Source organism: Hyla sarda, chromosome 4, assembly GCF_029499605.1.
Source record: "Hyla sarda isolate aHylSar1 chromosome 4, aHylSar1.hap1, whole genome shotgun sequence".
NCBI classification, from domain to species: Eukaryota; Metazoa; Chordata; class Amphibia; order Anura; family Hylidae; genus Hyla; species Hyla sarda.
In genome coordinates, this window is record NC_079192.1 from 281,989,654 (window position 1) to 281,995,653 (window position 6,000).

The window sequence follows — 6,000 nt, forward strand, 5'->3', positions numbered from 1 at the left end:
TCACTGGAAGGCCATGGCCCCCTCCAATATAATACTGATGGGGTATCACTATTATGGTCATGAATTATAAAAGCTCTATAAAGGAAATCTATTACCAGGCTATCTCTCCCAGAAGAAAAGGGTTGGGCAGCATAAATCCAACATGACTGACTCTTCTCTCCGCCACCATCATCTGTTGGTGCAGAGTCAAGAGGACACCTTAGAGAATTAACCAAACCCGCCATGTCAACAGGTTCGGACAACTTGTAGAAGGTATATGGGCACCTTAAAGGGGTACTCCAGTGGAAAACATTTTTTTTTTTTTTTAAATCAACAGTTGTCAGAAAGGTTCACATATTTGTAAATTACTTCTATTAAAAAATATTTGTCCTTCCAGTACTTATTAGCAGCTGTATGGTACAGATGAAATTCTTTTCTTTTTGAATTTCTTTTTGCCTTGTACACAGTGCTCTCTGCTGACACCTCTGTCCATGTCAGGAACTGTCCAGAGCAGCATAGGTTTGCTATTGATTAAAAAAAATATATATATGTTTTCCACCGGCGTACCCCTTTAAAGATCTCACCCTTTCAAATTTATTCATACACACCGTATACCAGGAAGGCGCCCACAGGACTATGTTGTTGAAGATCCTTTTATCCTCATATAGGGAACTACTTTTGAAATGTGCTAGAAATAGGAATGATATTATGTACAATGGGTCCAAGGTATCTACAGTATGTACCCTGATTTCTCCAGAGAGACCCAACTAAGGAGGGCATCCTATAGAGAAGTCGGGAAAAGGTTACCTGTGGCAAATATTGGGTTCTCACTAGGGATCTACCGATATTGATTTTTTAGGGCCGATACCGATACTCTGTGGAAGTTAGGGCCTAGCCGATAACTTATACCGATATTCCGGTATAAGTTATCGGCTATTTATCCCCCCCCCCAGCGACACCGCTGTAGATCATTGATCTAAAGCGGGCCCTTTAAATTAATGAACTGCAGCGGCTTTTGCAGTGCCAGAGACTTTCACCGCCACCCGCTTCTCTCCCCCTGCCTGTCCTGAGTCCTGCCACCAACACCGCCTCCACCACCGCACCGCGCCGCACCCCCACCGCACCGCCCCGGCAGAGACCACCGCCACCGCTGCCCCATTGCCTCCCCAATTCCCGGTTTAATAATTACCTGTTCCCGCGGTCCGCGCTACTTCTGGCTCCGGCGGCGTCCTCCTGAGCTGTCACTGTGTTCACTGACGGTGACGTCGCGTTGAGGATGTCACTCGTCATTGCGCAGCGCACATCATAACACAAGATGCTGCAGGAGCCAGAAGTAGCCCGGGCCCCGTGAACAGGCAATTATAAAACCGGGGATGGGGAGACAATGGGGCAGCGACTGTGGTGGTCTCTGGCCGGGGCGGTGCGGTGGGGGGTATGGTGGTAGGGGGGGTGCGGTGCGGGGGGCGGGGCATTAACGGATTATCGGCAAGGTAATTGACAATACCGATAACGTCCGAAATCGTGAATATCAGGCGATAATATCGGCCAAACCGATAATCGGTCGATTCCTAGTTCTCACTCCTGTTTCCAGCTAGATTGAGAGTCAGTTTTAAAGATAATGTTTTATTTTTTCTGAAGCAACTAAAGCAGTGGAGTGGTTGGAATCACAGAGCCTCAGAGTAAATGCGGAGGTTTGAATAAATACTTACATTTAAAGTTAAAATAATTTCATGGAATGTAAGGGGAATGTCGGACAAGGTCAAACGGTGCGCTATCTTTGACCAGATTTCTAGAGGCCTCCCTGCAGTGGTGGCTTTGTTGGAGACTCATTTGACGGGAGACACCATGGGGAGGGCCTCTAGAAAATGGGCAGGAGCGGAATTTCATTCACTATTTCCCAAATACTCGGCAGGAATCTCTGTGTATATTAAATCTAACCACTTTGCGCTCAAATCTAAACTGATTGATAGGAGGCATCACTTTATATTTTTACATGGAGATTTTGATCATTTGGAAATGATCCTTGCTTTTGTGCATATCCCACCACCATTTTGATTGGAAGTCCTGATAGCACTTTTAAACTTCATTGACTCCAACTCCGACATTCCCCTTTTGATCGCAGGTGATTTTAATGCTGTTATTGATGCACAGCTTGATAGATTGGGGCATTTGGCTCTCTCCAGGGGTCAATCTCCTTTGAATACATTTTTGGAGTAGGTGGGTTGGCTCGACCTTTGGAGAGAGCTATATGGTGACCGTAAATGTTATACCTGTTATAGTTCATCTTATCAGGCAGCATCTCGAATAGATCTCTTAATAGGGAACTGCCTGATTGTTGCACAAGTTAAGGATATTGTATGCCAGGCGAAATCTCTCTTGGATCCTCCCCTATAGTGATGAAAATTAATCAGATTTAATCCCCCTCCCTTTAAACTTAATGCACATTGGCTTAATATATTGGATTTAAACTTTTTGGGAACTTAATAAGGGTTCAACTAGTCTGAATGTAATTTAGGATGTGCTTAAGGCCTTTTTAAGGGGACTTTTTGGGGGGAAATTGTTTAAAAAGAAAAGGCAGTTAAAGCAAGAGGAAACTGAGTTGGTTAAAGAGGTAGAGGGGGCGGAACTGACACTCTTCTCTAATCCTGACACACAGAATTTGGAAAAATTAAAGCAACCCAAGATAGGTTGGGAAGTTGGCAGAGGGAGAAGGCCCAAAATAAATCATTTTTTGCAGGGCATAAATTTTTCTGTGAAGGGGGTAAGCCGATGTAAGCAAGGCTGGTGAATGCACAGGGGAACAGAAAACCGATTTGTTCTATTAAAATGAACAAGGGGCTATAACACATGACCCAGAAGAAGTTGAGGGAGTTTTTTGTGAATTTTTTTTCTAGACTACCGTATATACTCGAGTATAAGCCGAGTTTTTCAGCACGATTTTTCGTGCTGAAAACACCCCCCTCGGCTTATACTCGAGTGAACTCCCCCACCCGCAGTGGTCTTCAACCTGCAGACTTCCAGAGGTTTCAAAACTACAACTCCCAGCAAGCCCGGGCAGCCATCGGCTGTCTGGGCTTGCTGGGAGTTGTAGTTTTGAAACCTCCGGAGGTCCGCAGGTTGAAGACCACTGCGGCCTTCGACATCATCCAGCCCCCTCTCACCCCCTTTAGTTCTGTACAGTACTCACCTCCGCTCGGCGCTGGTCCGGTCCTGCAGGACTGTCCGGTGAGGAGGTGGTCCGGTGGGATAGTGGTTCCGGGCTGCTATCTTCACCGGGGAGGCCTCTTCTAAGCGCTTCGGGCCCGGCCTCAGAATAGTCACGTTGCCTTGACAACGACGCAGAGGTGCGTTCATTGCCAACGTATTTCTGCGTCATTGTCAAGGCAACGCCTCTATTCCGGGCCGGAAGCGCGGAGAAGAGGCGCCCCCGGTGAAGATAGCAGCCCGGAACCACTATCCCACCGGACCACCTCCTCTCCAGACAGCCCTGCAGGACCGGACCAGCGCTGAGCGGAGGTGAGTACTCAGAACTAAAGGGGGTGAGAGGGGGCTGGATGATGTCGAAGGCCGCAGTGGTCTTCAACCTGCGGACCTCCGGAGGTTTCAAAACTACAACTCCCAGCAAGCCCGGACAGCCGATGGCTGCCCGGGCTTGCTGGGAGTTGTAGTTTTGAAACCTCTGGAGGTCCGCAGGTTGAAGACCACTGAGGGCGAATGATGAGAAGAGGATGATGAAGGGGGGGGGGTGTGGGATGATGACAAGAGGATGATGAAGGGGGGATGTGTGGGATGATGACAAGAGGATGATGAAGGGGGGATGTGTGGGATGATGACAAGGGGATGATGAAGGGGGGATGTGTGGGATGATGACAAGGGGATGATGAAGGGGGGATGTGTGGGATGATGACAAGGGGATGATGAAGGGGGGATGTGTGGGATGATGACAAGGGGATGATGAAAGGGGGATGTGTGGGATGATGACAAGGGGATGATGAAGGGGGGATGTGTGGGATGATGACAAGGGGATGATGAAGGGGGGATGTGTGGGATGATGACAAGGGGATGATGATGAGGATGTTAATGACGGGTCTGGATGATGACGGGGGGGATGATGTATTTCCCACCCTAGGCTTATACTCGAGTCAATAACTTTTCCTGGGATTTTGGGTTGAAATTAGGGGTCTCGGCTTATACTCAGGTCGGCTTATACTCGAGTATATACGGTATATGCCTCCGAGCAACAAGCACATGAGTCAGAGATAGCAGTCCTTTTAGAGAGACTGGAACTCCCCAAAGTTACTCCAGAGGGAGTGGCTGATTTGAACTCCCCCATTTTATTGGGGGAGATTGAAGCCGCAATTCAAACAGCACCAGAAAGATTGACCCTGGGTCCAGATGGGTTACCCTTTGGTGTTTATAAAAATTAGTTGATGTTTTAGCTCCCAAAATTTCCCCCAAAATCTATGTTGAAGGCTTACATTGTTTTGAGTCCTAAAAAAAACTAATGAGCTATTAGTAGAGTCATATAGACCCATTTCTCTTTTAAACGCCAACATTAATATTTTTTCAAAAATTCTTGTCAAAAGACTTAGTGGAGTTATAGATGTATTGATAGCAGAGGATTAGACAGGGTTTATCTCACAAAGATCATTATTTACAAATATAGAGTGGCCATACTTGGGTATTCAGAGAGGTGAGGGGGAACCCCACTCCATCCTGTCCCTTGATGCTACAAAAGCATCTCCTTAACGATAATGACCATAAATGTACGTCATGGTGCGGTGGTACTTAACGCACCATGACGTACATTTACGTCATGTGCGGCAGGTCCCGGCTGCTATCGGCCATTAACCCCTCAGATGCCGTGATCAATACAGATCATGGCATCTGAGGCAGTGCCGTACTTTAAATGGACGATCGGATCACCTACAGTGCTGCCGCGGGGATCTAATTGTCCATAATGGCAGACAGAGGTCTCCTAACCTGACTCCGTCCGTCTCTACGGGTCTTCTGCTCTGGTCTGAGATCGAGCAGACCAGAGCAGAAGATGACCGATAACACTGATCAGTGCTATGCCCAATGCATAGCACTAAACAGTATTAGCAATCAAATGATTGCTATAAATATATTGTTAATTATCCCGTACGGTGAACGGTGTAAATGTAAAAAAAAAAAAAAAAAAATTGCTGCTTTTTTGTCACATTTTATTCCAAAAAAATTAATAAAAATGAATAAAAAGTTAAACACAAGCAAAAGTGGTACTGATAAAAAACTACATAGCACGGCGCAAAAAATGAGCCCTCCTACTGCCCAGTATACGGAAAAATTTGAAAGTTATAGGTGGTCAAAATAGGAAAATTTCAAACATACTAATTTTGTTAACCCCTTAAGGACTGAGCGATTTCACATTTTTGCATTTTCGTTTTTTCCTCCTTGCCTTTAAAAAATCATAACCCTTTCAATTTTGCACCTAAAAATCCATATGATGGCTTATTTTTTGCACTACCAATTCTACTTTGTAATGACATCAGTCATTTTACCAAAAAATGACACATTCGCTTTATTCTTTAGGTCCATACGGTTAAAATGATACCCTACTTATATCGGTTTGATTTTGTCGTACTTCTGGAAAAAATCATAACTACCTTTATTAGCTGGATTCAGTTATTTCATAAGGCACCAAGAGCATGTATTTTCTTGGATAAATCTTACTACAGTTGGTTTGAATTGTTTAGGGGAACCAGACAAGGGTGCCCTTTGTCCCCTCTGCTTTTTGCCTTATACATAGAGCAACTGGCCATTATGATCAGAAAGCTGAAGGGGATGAATGGGTTTATCCACACTGGTAGGGAGAACCGAATTTTACTCTATGCAGACGACTTGCTCTTGTTTGTGCAAGATCCGATTAAGGCAGTCTCAATAATTATTAAGGCTTTCTCAGTATTCGGGTATCATTCAGGATTGAAGATAAACTGGGAAAAATCTTTTATTCTTTTTATTCATGATTTAACTGATTTCACA